This window comes from Gopherus evgoodei, chromosome 9 (assembly GCF_007399415.2).
Source record: "Gopherus evgoodei ecotype Sinaloan lineage chromosome 9, rGopEvg1_v1.p, whole genome shotgun sequence".
NCBI lineage: Eukaryota > Metazoa > Chordata > Testudines > Testudinidae > Gopherus > Gopherus evgoodei.
In genome coordinates, this window is record NC_044330.1 from 25035698 (window position 1) to 25051403 (window position 15706).

General features: G+C 40.6%; 1 protein-coding gene across 3 annotated transcripts in view; it reads right to left on the reverse strand.

The window, feature by feature from the left end:
* The window catches only part of TIPARP (TCDD inducible poly(ADP-ribose) polymerase), a 61238-nt gene that overhangs the window by 35526 nt on the left and 10006 nt on the right, over positions 1-15706 (reverse strand). The window lies entirely within an intron of this gene.

Consider the following 15706-nt stretch of genomic DNA (forward strand, 5'->3'; position numbering starts at 1 on the left):
TATGCTTAAAAGTTTGGTAGCATGAGGTAATTTAACAACACACAATAATGATATAATAGAAATCCTTGAGCATTTGATTTGTTACTGTTGGTTTTACAATTAATTTTAGATATAAAGGCCCCATCCTGTATTCCCTGTACACCACAAATTCCCATTGTAACCAATGGGAGCTTAGGGTTTGCAAAGAATGTAGGATTAGGTCCCCAAATAGCTATTTATATGTGAATAAAATATATGCTTAAATGTATATGTGTGTGAGAGAGAGATGGAAACTGCTCTCTTAAAACTAAATAAATGTAACATGACATCAGTTCTCATGGTTTAGGACAGTGGCTCTCAAACCTTTCCAGACAACTATGCCCCTTTCAGGAGTCTTTGCATACCCCCAAGATTGGTCTTGCATACCCCCAAGTTTCACCTCACTTAAAAACTACTTACTTACAAAAAATCAGACATAAAATACACAAGTGTCACAGCACACAATCACTGAAAATTGCTGACTTTCTCATTTTTACCGTATAATTATAGAATAAATCAACTGGAATACAAATACTGTACTTACATTTCAGTGTATAGTATATAAAGCGGTATAAACAAATCATTGTCTGTATTAAATGTTAGTTTGTACAGACTTCACTAGTGTAGAGTAGCTTGTTGTAAAACTAGGCAATATCTAGATGAGTTGATATACCCTGGGCAAGACCTCTGTGTGAGCAAACCCCTGGTTGATAACCACTGGTTTAGGAGACAAAAACCAATGGATGAAATCCTGGGCCCCAGTGAAGTCAATGGCAAAATTCCCATTGACTTCAGTAGGGCGAGGATTTCACACTATGAATGATCAGATCAAACATAAGCGCCCAATCCTCTAATGAGCCATATGTGGATGGACTCATGTCTGTGTGGAGCCCCTGTGAAGTCAATGAAACTTCATGTGGACAGATCTCTTTGCACCAGGCAGAGCCCTTTTTACTGTAATGGAGCACTATGTGGCACTGAGCTGATTGAAGAATTGGGGCTAAAGCCATTAATTAATATTTGTACAGCATTTTAAAGAAGAAAACATTATAGAAGTACTATTACTATAAAATACAAGCCATTTGGTTTTTTTCTGCATTTTTTGTGGGATATCTTTATCTCGTATATTTTATATATGGTTTTGTAAATAATATGTTTCTAATTTTGCTTTTGTGCAGCAGCCGTTACCATGCTGTCATTTTTGTTGCTATACTTTGTGCATGTGCCAGAACATGACGGATTAGTTCAATATGCTGGTGCCATTGGCTGAGATGTTTCTATGGTGAGTCACATACATATATTTGATTAGTGGGTTTCAGCAGAAGGCCTGGCTATGTGTCCATCAACTTTAAGGGACTTAATAGCACCAGGATTCCATTTACCTGGGAAGTAATTAACTCCCCAGATATAGTGAATTATAATGAGTTAAATAATACAACACACAAGTCATTGTAGTGTAATTAATATTTTTTTTAGACAAGGACTCAATCCTTCACTCCTTGTGTACCCAGATGCCTAGTTACTTTAGTGAGAGTTCTGGACGCAGAGGAAAATGCAGGATTTGGCCCCAAAATTGTGTAGGTCATTTTTAGAGTAAATAGCTAACCTCAGACTGTAATTTGAAAATGTATTTTAAATGCAGAGAGAAAAACTATTCTATGTCATTGCTATATTAAAATTAAGGGATTTATCTTCATGAGCTGGGGGCTGACTTCATTTGAGAATAGCATATTAAAGAGTGGATTATAAGGGTAACCCATCTGTAGCATAAATGAAACACAAATCTTCTTTATAGTTATTACTACATGTTTATGGAGCGCTGAGTGTCCAAAATGTTACACAGGATCAAGCTTTAGTCTTTGTAACTACACTATACTTTGACTAACAAAACAAGAGCTTTACAACCTGCAGGCAATGAGAATATGGAACATGCTGCCATGTCTGCATTTATGTCAGACTGAACTAACTACACAGCTCAGTTTATTTTTCAAAAACTACCAACACAGAAATTATCTAATTGTTTGGAACAGCATATTTTATATGTAAGCTATAAATAACACCTAGGGTCAAACTCTATAGTATGCACAATTCCCATTCATTTCAGTGGGGTTGACAGAGTGCAACTCAGGTAAGAATTTGGCCCAGAATCTCTCTCTTTCTGTAGTCAGACACATAATTTAGGGAGATACAGCCTGGCACAGTGCAGGGTCACATAGCACTTTCTGAGGCTACACAGCATACAAAAGGAAACCATGACCACCATGAAGATATGATCTCATTTCTATTTACATGTTTTATGCCCTTGGCAATAGCAAGTGTGTTTTAATTAATTCTTTCAAATGGTAAAATGCATCAGAGTGCTGTAATTAATTATATTGACATCCAAGTAATGGAATACTCAATATATGCACTTCATTTCTATATTGGAGTCAAAGAGGAAGCTTATCAGCTTTAGCCTCAAATGTTCCGATTTAAAAAAAAAAAAAAAAAAAAAAAAGGTTCAGGCTCCAAAATGCATCCTTCTGATAAAAATAAAATCTCCTTGACATTTGAATACTTGCAGAATGACACGTATAATTTCCCAAAACACCATGTTAAGCTGATCTTACTGCCATGGAAGGAAGCTAAAGTAGGTGCAACTTGGGAGAATGTTGCAGAAGAACAGGGAGCAGCAGATGTGCTGCTTGCTTCCTTCCCTCTTATGGCCCTCTGAAATTCAAATCTACACAAGTAGGGCTCTCCAAATCTAGGTGTGATAAAGAACGGTGAATCAGGAGCCAAGAAAGGATCACTCTGTGGCATGCTTCTATCCTAACTCAATTTACTTCTATTGGCTATCCCAGCAAAAAAGAATGCTCATTATTTATTTTCCATGGCTTCTACCTCAGCCTATGAGATGAATGGTAGGTACAGACAATGGCAGCAAGGCTCACAAAAGACCCCTTCTGCCTAGTGTTGCCAGGTGTCCAGTTTTTGACCAGAAAGTCCGGTCGAAAAAGGGACCTGACAGTGTCCAGTCTGAACTACTGACCAGACATCAAAAGTCCAGTTACCTCAGTAAATGATCACAGCTGGCTTCTGTTCTGCCGCTGGGAGGGAAGGAAGAGCAGCTGCTGCTGGAGCTGGAGGAACTTCCTCGTTCTGGTAGAAAGAGGTACCTGGCTGACACCTGGGGAGGGATCCTTGAAGGCACGGTGTTTGAGGATCGATACTGGTGGCTGGGCTCACTGCCAGGGTCCTCTTAGCCTCCTTTGTGCCCCGCCTCTGATGTGCTGCCCCCTGTCCTGCCCCAGTCACCCCTTCACCCCCAGAGTGTGGGTCTTCCTCCCCTGTCCACCCCAGTCACCCCTCTACCGCTCAGCTAGCAGGGGGAAGGTGTAGAGAGCAGCAAATTATGGGGGGTGGGTAGAGGAAGAGGAGTGGGGGGGCCCTGAGGGAAGAGGTGGAGCAGGGGTGGGACACTGGGGGAAGAGGTGGGGCAGAGGGTAGGGGAGCTTCTGGCACTCAGTGTCTGGTTTTCACAAATTAGAAAGTTGGCCATCTTATTCCTACCATGGAGGCCCTACAATAAAAAAAGTCTGATTAATCACATGGATGGTGGGGACGTGTATGTGTTCTCAGGATCCACAGAGCTTGCAAGCCACTTCTTTCACCTTACTCTGCAATTCCATCCGCTTGATCTGGATGCTGCATAAGAAACTATGAGAGGAGACGCTCAGGTTTTTTTTCTCCTCCTATTGCTTTTCAGGGGAAAGAGAGTTGTCCTGGAGAATTTGAAAATACAGCAACTTTTTGAGCTACATGCTCCTACTTGTAATAAAAAAGGTGCAGAAAGGGCTAAAATTCCCAGAACATGACTATCAAACTGAACTGGGTTACTAAATAGGTATTGTGCCATCAAGTCAGGTGGAAACAAATGTTAGTAGTAACCAGCAGTGGGTGGTGCCAGAAACACCTACTGAAAAGATTAAAAACCCATAGCTAAACTTTTGGGGATGCTATGTAGCAGGGCTCTACTACAGGAGCTGTGGGGCAGAAACTGTAGCAAGGGGCCATGACCTATGAAAACATACAGCAAACTTTTCTAAATCCCTTGCTGTCTGCGATCAGTTTCCCATCACTTCACACACCATTTACAGATGGTCTCTATATGCTTAGACATCCTCGGAAACATTTATCTTTGGCCACACCAAGGTGCAGGATTTTTGCTAATAGCAAGTTAAGTCAAAGCAGCATTAACTTATCGGATTTCTGCAGTGATTTAGAGCATGATCTTTTAAATGTAAAGGAAATTTGACAATTACTTTAACAGGAGCAAGAAAGGACCCTTTCTTTATTTTTCCAGAGCTAACACTCCGGATTTGTCCCACTCTCTCCAAGACTTCTTCAGATTATGCCTTCTTTCTGAAGTTGTTAGATCTTTTCCAAATTGTCCACAATTTTGTATGTCAGAATACTACATAGGAGATTTTAGTTTATGCATAGAACTTGGAGGCAGGCTTCACAACATTAATTACACTTTCAAGGGCACAAGCCAAGGAAGCATATGGCCCTAAGTTTTTAAACATACATTTTTTTACTGACTTCTTAATAATTAGGAAAACAAGTTAGTGAAGCGAAAAATACTTTCATCTTTTAAGATATTTTTCCCAACTGCATTATCTAGTTTAGTCATTTGCCTGAAACTTTGTGTGTTTAATTTTTTCATTTTCTCAAATATGGGACCGGTGAACTTTGAAACTACTGAAAGGAAAAGGCTCTGAATTAAGGTCTTGTTTAGCACATATCTCTGTATAGCACCTGAGCCGGTTCCCTTCAGATAAAGGTGTTGCAAGGTCTGCATGCAAACCAGTTTGTACAGTAAGGCAGCTACGTTCCTTTGTGAAATTACAGTGTGATTGTGAGTGCAACGCCTTTGTTATTTTAAGAGTTTAGCTACTAGTAACAGAAGCTCTGTGGCTAACATCCATACTAAGAAAGCCCACATAACACTGAAGTTAATATAGAAAAGTAGTTTTGAGGTTACTTGTAAAACCTGGACTCACCTGGTCCTTTTCAGCTGAGGATCTCAAAGCATTTTACAAAGGTCAAGCTTCACAATATTTTTTGAGGTACTTAAGCATTATTGTTCCCACTTGGTATTTTATAGATTGGAAATATAGGTTAAGTAATCTCCCAAGTTTATACAACAAGTCAATAGAAGAAGCAAGAATACAGCTCAAGGATGGGATCTTGTCTCAAATGAAAGCAATGGCAAGATTCCCAATAACTTTAATAGGGCCAGAATTTCACACAAGGATTCCTGTATCATTTCCTTGATCTAACCGCCATATCATATTTTTCATTTACTATATATAGTAATTTTCACAACTAGCTCTACAAGTGCTTTAAAAATAAGTATCATTATTGTTGTAAAGCGCTCTGAGATCTACTGAGCCAAAATGCTATCTAAATATAAATATTATCAGTATTACACAATTTATATGGTCTGCTGTATATTTTTACCAGAAAGAGAAAATGAACACAGAGCAGTGACTCACCCAAGGTCAAACAGCAAACCAATGGGAATGGAAACTAGGTCTCCTGACTCCCAGTCTATGTGCCCTTTCATCACTGTAAAGTATTCTGTAGAATTGCCTTTTTTCTTTGCTGTGTAGCAGCTCTTATGAAAAGGTGGCAGAAAGTGAGAGAAAGGAATGGATAAACTTCCTGTTCTCTTTAATTAAACCACTGAGTAGCTACTAATTATTTATTTACAGTAAGAAGTGTAGAGTACAAAGCCATAATTACTTTAATATTTTATCAAAACTCTCCTGTCAGCGTTTCACATCCATTAAATATAATTTGCTCATGTTTAAAAGCTTTGGATAAATGAGATGTAAATACATTGTGCAGAAGCCAAGAAGGGAAGCTAACTATCCAAGGAAATAATTCATCTATACAAACTAATATTTATTAACAAGCTGTCACTCTGTATAAAGTAATCAGATAGATGGTATTTTTTTAGGCCTGTGCTTGATGGCCTCAGAACGTACCATCTCATTAATCTCTGAGGACAGAACAAGAACCAATGGGCTTAAATTGCAGCAAGGGCATCTTAGGTTGGATATTAGGAAAAACGTTCTAACTGCCAGGATATTTAAGCACTGGAATAAATTGCTTAGGGAGGTTGTGGAATGTCTGTCATTGGAGATTTTTAAGATCAGGTTAGACAAACACCTGTTAGGGATGCTCAAAATAATACTTAGTCCTGCCATGAGTGCAGGGGCCTGGACTAGATGACCTCTCAAGGTCTCTTCCAGTCTTACGATTCTCTGTTTCTAAATGCTAATATTAACCCCAGTAATAATATGAATGCCCCAGCCCTGTTCTGATACGGACATGTGCCAGCAAGTCAGGTTATATACATTCCAAGAGAAAAGGAATGTTAATTATGCAGACATTAAACAAGTTAACAACTGGAAAATGAAACTCTGAGGTATCTCAGTTTATAATATCAATCAGAGGTGCTGAATTTGGTAGATGATCTAGTTTCTGGGACTCTTAATTTATTTGGGTCCATTTTTAGTGCAAAATACTACATAGTCTGGGTTTCATTATAGTTAAAGATTGCCACTTTTAAAAAAAGAAATTATAGCACTTTCTATAAATAAATAAATAAATAAATAATGTGGACTTCTGGCAAACTCCAGTTCCTGGATGTCTATTTCCACCAGCCCTCTTTATCCTAGCCTTCATAATTGCAACCCTACAGCCTGTGATTTTAATTTTTGTTTTTCAAAAATCAAACAATGTGGTTGGAATGCTCGCTCACATGAGGGGAAGGAAATGAAGAAGATGAAGATCAGTTCTGAATGTAATGGAGATCCACAGGAGGAAGGCAGCAAAGGTTTGTGAAATAGGTCCAGGGCATTAGCTTTAGCTTTGGTGCCACCTAGTGGGCGAATCTTGACATCTACACTGATCATTTTCATAATTTTTCCAAATGTTGCTTTAGCTCCAGTGTAGCTGAAACTGCAAGGTCCAAACAGGATGAGGTGAGATTTTCAAAAGCTCTCAGCATTAGCCTAAAATTGTTTCTAAGCTTGCTTCCAATCTGAGTGCTTAGCATTGACCTACCTCTGCTCCTACTGGGAGCTGCGACAGAGTGAGAGTAGTCTAGGACTGGCTCACCACTCTGTATTTTGTAACCATCCCACTTCCTGCATGGGCCAAATTGGGAGACAATTGATTAGGACTGGGTGATTAACCAGTTAACAAGGGGATTCAGTTTACTAGCTGGGGACTGTTAAGTGGGGGACAGGAAGAAAGGGCAAAGGAGACCAGGATCTCAGAGAAGTGAGACCTCTCATCTCATGTGCCAAGGAGGTAGGCTGAAGCTTGGTAACAGTCTTATGGTGATAGGACATGAAGCTGCATAAGACACAGTAAATAAAGTACACCATGATGAACTTACATACGCGTATCAAGTATCAGAGGGGTAGCCGTGTTAATCTGTATCCACAAAAGCAATGAAGAGTCTGGTGGCACCTTAACGACTAACAGATTCATTTGGGCATAAGCTTTTGTGGGTAAAAACCCCACTTCTTCAGATGCATGGACGGACTCCTGTACAGGAGTCATTTACTTCAATGGCAGCAGAATTAGGCCAACATTGAGTGCTTCTGAAAATGCTACCTCTAATAACGATATACCTGACAATAAATAAAAAAGTAGTAATTACTTGTCCTACTTGTACCCCGTTGCTGACTGATGCAGTCACAAATCTCATATAGTTCAGTAGTATCATATATCGGATTAACGTGTTGTCTTTTGGGAGGACAGCAGTGTCCTACTGCAGCAATAGTTTTGAGCAGACACTTCTGTTAACCCATCAGACACACAGGTTATTCGAATTTCTGGTACTGTCCACGAGCAAGTCTACAATCAGAACCTAGTCTCAGACTAGTCTGTTTCTTTCTGTGCCACCATTTGGTACTCCTGTGTAAATGGAAAAAGTTGGCTAATTTAATTTGTATTTTTAAATTAAGAGTTCAGGTGAATTATTCCTGTAGATTAAAAATAAATACACGTGTATGATTTTTTTGTGTGCGTGTACAATATAGGCCTAATTTCCTTTCATTTATACTGATGGAAACCAAGAGCAATTCCAATGAAGTAAATGGAATTACCCCATCATAAAACCACAGTGAGAACCCCGTGGTATCCATGGTTGTAGGAGCTCAGCCCTTGTGCTAGTACGTAACCACATCAAAAGTGTGTTTCCCCTTGTGCATCATCAATTCCACATTACCGTTGGTGCTCAAAATCTCATATCAAGAATGTGACCCAGCTATGCATTTCTTTTTAGCAAATAAGGTCTTGAATACTTAGTGAAACCACTGTATTACCCAAAATACACAGTGCACACAGATACAATATTTTCTGATAGCTCTTTTCTGGCTTGCTCATAAGAAGTATCTGTGTGTGTAGTCTGATTCATTTGGGGGAATGTGGAATTAATGATTCAGACAGTCTCTACCCTGAAAATATTTAGCTGTTGATCAATTATTATTGTTTTATTTTTTTACAGACACATCTTGCTATTTTAGGATTGTGGGCTAAGGACTGTGGGCCTTGAAGCAGACTGGCCTATCTGTAAGATAATCTAATATTTTCAATTTATTAGTACAATTAATCTTACTGATTTTTGGAAATACGTAATTCATTTCTGTTGTAATTTAGGTATCAATTCTGCCATGGGAGTTGGTCACCTGAAGAACTGCTCCAAATTCTGAAAACTCCTTATTATGAAAGAAAGAACTTTATACAATAAACTGCCTTTATGCCTTAAATAGATACTGCTTGCCATTAACTCATCAAGCAAACAAAGCCACTCAGTTGTATATCAAATCCCTCAGCCTTTTTAAAGGATGTCTTTCTAGGTGATTTTTTCCACTGCAACTATAAACATCAGTATGGCAATAATCAGAGTGAAATTGATGTCCTGTCTACACTGTAATTCTGACCAATGTGGGGGGCCTGGTTCATAGATTCACAGATTCAAAACTCAGAAGGGAGCACCGTGATCATCTAGATTCTAGTCCAGGGTGGGAAAACTATGCCCTGTGGAGAGGATCCAGCCCGCCAGGGCTTTGGATCCAGCCCGCAGGATTGCCACCCCTGTGGCACCACAGAGCTAGGGCAAGCTCCCTGCCTGCCCGGGCCCTTACTCGCTCCAAGAAGTGGCCAGCACCATGTCCCTGCGGCCCCTGGAGGGGGCAGAGGGAGGGCTCTGCACAGGACTGGCTCCAGGCACCAGCGAAGGAAGTAGGTGCCTGGGGCAGCCAATAGAAAGGGGTGGCAATTAATCTGTTGCTGGGGCAGCACGTCCGGGTCGTCGTCATCTGCAGCTCAGTCGGCCTGCTTGAGTCTTCGGCAGCAATTTGACGGCAGGTCCTTCACTCTCTGGCTTCCTCTTGGGCAGCAGCTCAACTGAGTTTTCCTTTTTTTTTCCGCCGCTTGGGGCAGCAAAAACCCTGGAGCCAACTCTGGCTCCAAGCGCTGCCCTTGCCTGAAGACACCACCCCCTGCAGCTCCCACTGACTAGGAATGGGAAACCATGGCCAATGGGAACTTTGGGGGAGGTACCCACAGGCGAGGGCAGCGCACAGAGCCCTCTGCCCTCCTTCCCCCAGGGGCCACAGGGACACAGTGCCGGCTGCTTCTGGGAGCAGCGCAGGGCCACGGCTGGCAGGGAGCCTGCCTTAGCTCCGCTGTGCGCTGCTGCCACCTCGGAGCCGCTCAAGGTAAGTGGCGCCAGGCCGGAGTCTGCACCCCGAACCCTTCCTGCACCCCAACCCCCTGCCTTGAGCCTCCTGCTGCACCCCATGCCCCCCTGAACCCTAACCCCCTGCACACTCCACACCCCTCCTGCACCCCAACACCCTGCTCTGATCCCCCTGCTAGCTGTGAGAGTACATATTCAAGATCCTGGGCAGAGTTGTACTCAGGGGGCTAGTTCATGCCATTGGCCATGCTGCTGCAGCTACACTGCTATTGGCAGTCAGGCTAGCTGTGATCTAGATATGTCTACACGTGCTTCAAACACACCTCTCAATTGCAGTGTAGATATACCCAAAGGGCACGTGTACATACTACAGACTGGAGCTCGGGCTCTGAAGCCCTGGAGAAAGTGGGGGGCGAGCTTGAGAACCAAAACCACATCAAAGCAGTCTACACAGCTATTTTTAGAGCACTAGCACATGCCCTACTAGAACAAGTCTATAGACCTGGGCTTGGAGATTTTCTCCCAGATGCAGTGTAGACATGCTTTTAGTGACCAACAGTCCACAGACGGTGAGGTTAGAACAAATAGCATATTACAAAGATAAAGAAAATGATGGAAGTCCAAGAAGTCATGCCTGTATGAGGAAGGACTTAGTGGTGAAATACATACTGAAACCAAGTAAAAGATACTGCATTTGTGCCCAAGGAATGACTCTTTTGGAGGAACAGAGCAAGACAGAGGACTGCCAGACAGGAAAACTAATGGCTGCTAAGTCAGCCAAGTGCACCTCTTAGCTTAGGATACTGATTAAAGGGTAGCTTTCAGTCAACAGAAAGAGGTGGGTACTTTTGGTATTAGGAATGTGATTCAGTTTGAAAATATATCATGCTGGAACAGAGGTCACAAGTTGAGACATAAAACTTGATTGCACAGTGCAGGAAGTCTGTAGGAAACACTCACTGAATTCTTGCTGATCATATTAAAATAACCGAGTTTCATCTTTAAACTGATTTGAAGAGAGAAGCATTTGATAGGATTTGTTCCTAATACAATAGAAAAAAATATCACTGATACTGATTTTCTGTTCTAAAAGCAGGATAGATGCACTGCTAGCTCACATTCTGCAGCTGGCTGGAATAAAATAAGTAGTTCTAAAATATCAGTAGTCTCTAGATTTTATGTTCTGTGGTTTACTCCGTCATGTTAAAAAGGGAAGGAACAGAAAGAGCATATTAAAGTCCATGTCAGGGACATATGGTTTGTTATGTTATATGGGTGTGGAACCTAGCAACTTCCACACTGGACACCATGTTTTATACAGCCTCTAAGATAGTTCAAATTGTGCAAACTTCATTGGGATAGTATATTTCACCAAAGAGGTGCCATCTGTTTAATCACAGATGGGATTTTCATAGCTCTCCCAGAGGATGTATTCTAGTTCATATTTCTTTTTGGCACAATTGTTAAAATTGGAATTCGATAACCCTAGCCTAAAAATCTTTTTAGCTATACAGTATTTTAATTAAAACTGTATCATTATAGAAGATGTGAGAAATTGTCATAACAAAGGACAGTATAATGGACTATAAGAGGTACAGAAATGTTCTAATGTAAATGCTGTGTGATCACAAAAATGGTTCTACTCAATCTGTTCATAAGCCTCTTCAATTTCAGTTTTTAAGTTGTTTAAAATTTCCCAGGAATTCAGTAGTATTTACCTCAAAAATTTATAAACGAGTGAAAATCAGTGCAAAAAATTAATTTCACAGTTCCCTGGGTAAATGTCGGGTTTAATATTGGGGGAAGGGAGGACAGAAAAAAAGCAAAAAACAGAGAAAAGTAAGAGAACGGAAAGTTTAAAAGCAGTTTAATATTGTTGTTTAATGAACTGTATATTAACAATATGTACGCATATGAACGTGTGTGTATATATCTTCCATACCATGACATTGCATTTCTTTAACAGACAACCTCACATTTGCACTTAGACTAATTTATGATTAACATAAACACAGCAATCTAATGTGACGTACTGGATTTTCTTAGCATAATCAGTATTTTCGTGAACTTAGTCCAAAATTCAGGTGAAAAATCACTAAAAACTGAGTAATAGTTTTTGTAAATCCTGGGACCTTTTCAGTAAAAGTTGAAAACCAAAAGTCTTATCAATGCAGAAAACTTTTATGTACAAACTATTATCCTCAAAGCTCTTTTCCATGGTTGTGGAGTTATCATGAGCTTTTGAATTAAACAGTATACGTTATCAGGCTGTAAAAAAATATATATCTTAATAGAGCTAAACCAACACTGAAATGAAACAGGATATTTGGAGAGCTTGAGAAGCAATATTCACAGTACTCTGCGACCTGCAGAAATTAACTCTGTGTTCCCAAGCGTTTATATAGGCATAACCAAACAAATATAATCAGAATCTGTGAAAAAGGTCATAATGCATAAAAGGGAACAAAGGGAAATGCCTTCATAGCTTGAAATAATCACTATAAAAGATTTTTTAATACATAAAAATGACATTGACAGAATGGGGATAAGTCTCACATTGAGAGTACAGGCCCAAATGACAGACTGGAAATACTGGATGACATATGGACCTCCAGCACAACAGTCAAATTTGCGGCGGATCATTTGGTCTACTACAGGAACTGGGAAGAGACACTCACCAAGTTTAGATTCAGGTCGGATCTGAAAAGTTCTGGCGTGTTTAGACATGGTTTTATTTTGATGATCTGTAGCACATGCATAACTTAAGGCCCAAATCCTCCCATCCAGAACATACAGCCCAAACAACAGGCTGGGCAATAGATATCTGTGCATGGAGCTGGTCGCTGGGAAGAGAAGGAATGCTCACCCAGTCTAGGGAGCAACTCCAGAACCACGATATGGCTGGGACTTCAGCACTAGCAAAGCTTTTCCAAGGAAGGAACAAAAAAATAGGAAAGTCTGTGTAGGAACAGACCCTATCCTTTACATAACAACTTATTGCCTGGGCACTGCATGAATAACCTCTGCACAAGCCCCTGCAAATCCTACCCCTCTTTTGCATATTAGAACTACATCAGCTCCACTGCTAGAAAGATTTTCACACCTAAGGAGCACTTATCTCTGAGTGAAAACTTCCAGGTAATATTAATTATGGAGTCACTAGTATTGCTGCGTCTATAATTAAAGTAATGTTCAAGTTTGGTAAGGACTTAGCTTTTTTTAGGCTGTCATACTGATGACAATCATTCTTGGGCATTGAGAAATAAAGATCCACATTAAGGCAAACAGATGCAACTGTCCTAAAGAGCTGACTGATTTACTATTAATCACAAGTCTCAGAAAATTTTGCTTTTTAATCCAACATTGATTGTGCCTGCAGCCTACATTTAACACAGATAAACAAGATAATGAAACAGACAAAACAGAGCCCATGTAGGAAATAACAGAGTCCTTGTAAAACACTTTGAACTGTTTCCAGCTTAGCGATTCGAAGAAAGTAGGAGAGTAGCACAGTAGTACAGATAATCTCTGCATTCCCAGAATGCTTGCTGCTATTCCCAGTGTTTTACAATTGAAGAGGCGGCCTACTTTCCATAAATAACAGAGATGACAGCATTAACATTTCTATCACTAGGCAAAATTCTGCTCTCTGGTCAAAATGGCTGATGTTGGCACTGATATTCTTCTGTACTTTCGGTATATATGAAAATATTTTGTTTCCAGAGAAAGCATAGAACTCTTGAGAATTTTACACATATAGACTATTGCTGTTGAACGATAGGCTAAATATTCTCCTCTGTGCACAACTTGAGTAAATGGGTTTTACGCAATACTGCTTTGCAAGGGTCCATTAGACAAAATCCTCCACCTAAGGTTGAAATGTCAATACACCGCTTAGTGGCCCTTTTGGAGCCACTAAGGCTGCAGTGGCTTCTATGATAGCTTTTGCCTTGTATGAGGGGGTGGGTTTGGCAGAACAGAACCCTTCAGTTTCACTGTCTTTATTGCTGTCTGCATCTTCAGAGTGTACTAGGCTGGTAGCATCACTATAGTTAAGCTTGAGACCTGCTTACTCTTTAAGAGCTGATTTTTCTAAGTACTCTAAATCCCACAGGCATACTCTGATTTCCTTGAAATTTCCTTTGTCTCATTGGGGCTCTGTGTAGGGTTAATGGTCCAAACCTGTGGTTGTTTCAGCAACATGTTCCTGAGACACAACAGCCCCTAAAAATCATGTGATATCAAAATTATAGTTCTTATAACATTTTTTGCATATGTCCGCAGATCAAACTAGCGCACTGATTTACTCCAAACTAATATCACCAGGGCAGGTTTCAAGTCTGCTACAGTCTGGCACCCACTGCTGTGAAATCGAAGCACATAGGGAGTAATTCTGACAGGTGCTGAGCTCCTGCTAAGTGTCCTCTATTCCCCAGGGTTTCAGAGTTGAGAGCATTCTGCTCTCACAGGCGGTGCTCAGTACACTGCAGTCAGGCCCTTAGGGAAAAGCAATAAACTCCAGTAGTTTTGACCAAACACCTTGGACTCGTTTCCTGATTTATTTTTTGTCATACAAATATGACACAACTGAAAGTGAACACACAACCTTTATGGAAATTTGTTCCAACTGAGGCTCTACTGAAAGCGACAGCCTGCCAGTCAGGGGTGGCCTACAACATTTTGGCAACTGAGACGGGGAGCTCAAATGAAGCTCCCATGCCCCCCTCGCTTGGGCCAAAACTTTGAAAGGTCTCAATTCTGCCTTTTTCCTGTTCTACTCCTCTCATGGTTCTGGTCTGCTACCTACTCCAATAAAGGAGAACTAACAACTTAAAATGTCTTTTGTTCAAATATTTGAAGTAACACTTTACTTTCAAATGCCTGAACAGCAAATGTAACTTATCTTGTCTGCATAGTAAACATTGGCATTTTTATCTGTTTGAATAATCAAAGTGGTGGTTTCGGTGCCTTCTTGGTTGCAAAGATCCGAACTGCTTCCTGAAGGTCCACAGTCTGGGCCAGCTCGCACTCTAATGAGATGGTTTCAAGGCCAAGCAGCCTCTCCTGTATCATTGTGGAGCAGAGATGTGTTTTTATTAACCTCAGCTTGGAGAAGCTGTGTTCTCCTCCAGCAACTGTTACAGGAAGTGTTAGAAGTATGCACAGAGCAACAAAAGCATTTGGAAAGAGGCTAGTCATCTTATTTGTGAACATATATTCCTGAACAGCCTTTGGAGTTGAATCTGCTGAAATGTATCTTGAAAGGGCTTTCAGTTCATCACCTAAATCACTCGCATCAATATCACGCATGCCATCGTGTGTCAACACTGTCTCTAGTGCCCTGCATTGTTGGTCTTCTTCAGGTATAGTGAGGAGTTTTGGAATATCATATAACATCCAAATATACTCCTTTGTTCCTTGAGCTGCAAGAAATGTTCTTCAATTCACTGTATTGCACAATCTAGCACCTGGTTAAAGAATTCAACTCTGAATGTTGTTTGGGGTCTCTCCTGGGAATATCCTGTGCCTCATAATCAAAATGTCTTCTTCTTCAGTGACTCTTGTATTCTTGAATGGATGGGAAAATTGCTTCAGTGTGAAGTTCCTCTGTCAACTTCTGTGTACTCTTCAGAACGTTTTGAAATCCCTCATCTGACCAGTAAGAGTGTAGGTAGGACTTTGCTTTGTCCAATTGTTCCATTGCTCCAGATATATCAAGGTCAACACCTTGGAGTCTCTTGCTTACAACATTTATTTCAAACAGTACGTCATGCCGCAACACTAAGCCACACAGAAATTTGAAGTTCTGTATGTTTCTGGTGAGTCCATTTCCCTCTCCCATTGTTCTCCCACAAACAGTTCCTGTCATAGAATTATCCTCCATAATGGCAACTATGTCATCACCTATCTTCCCAATTT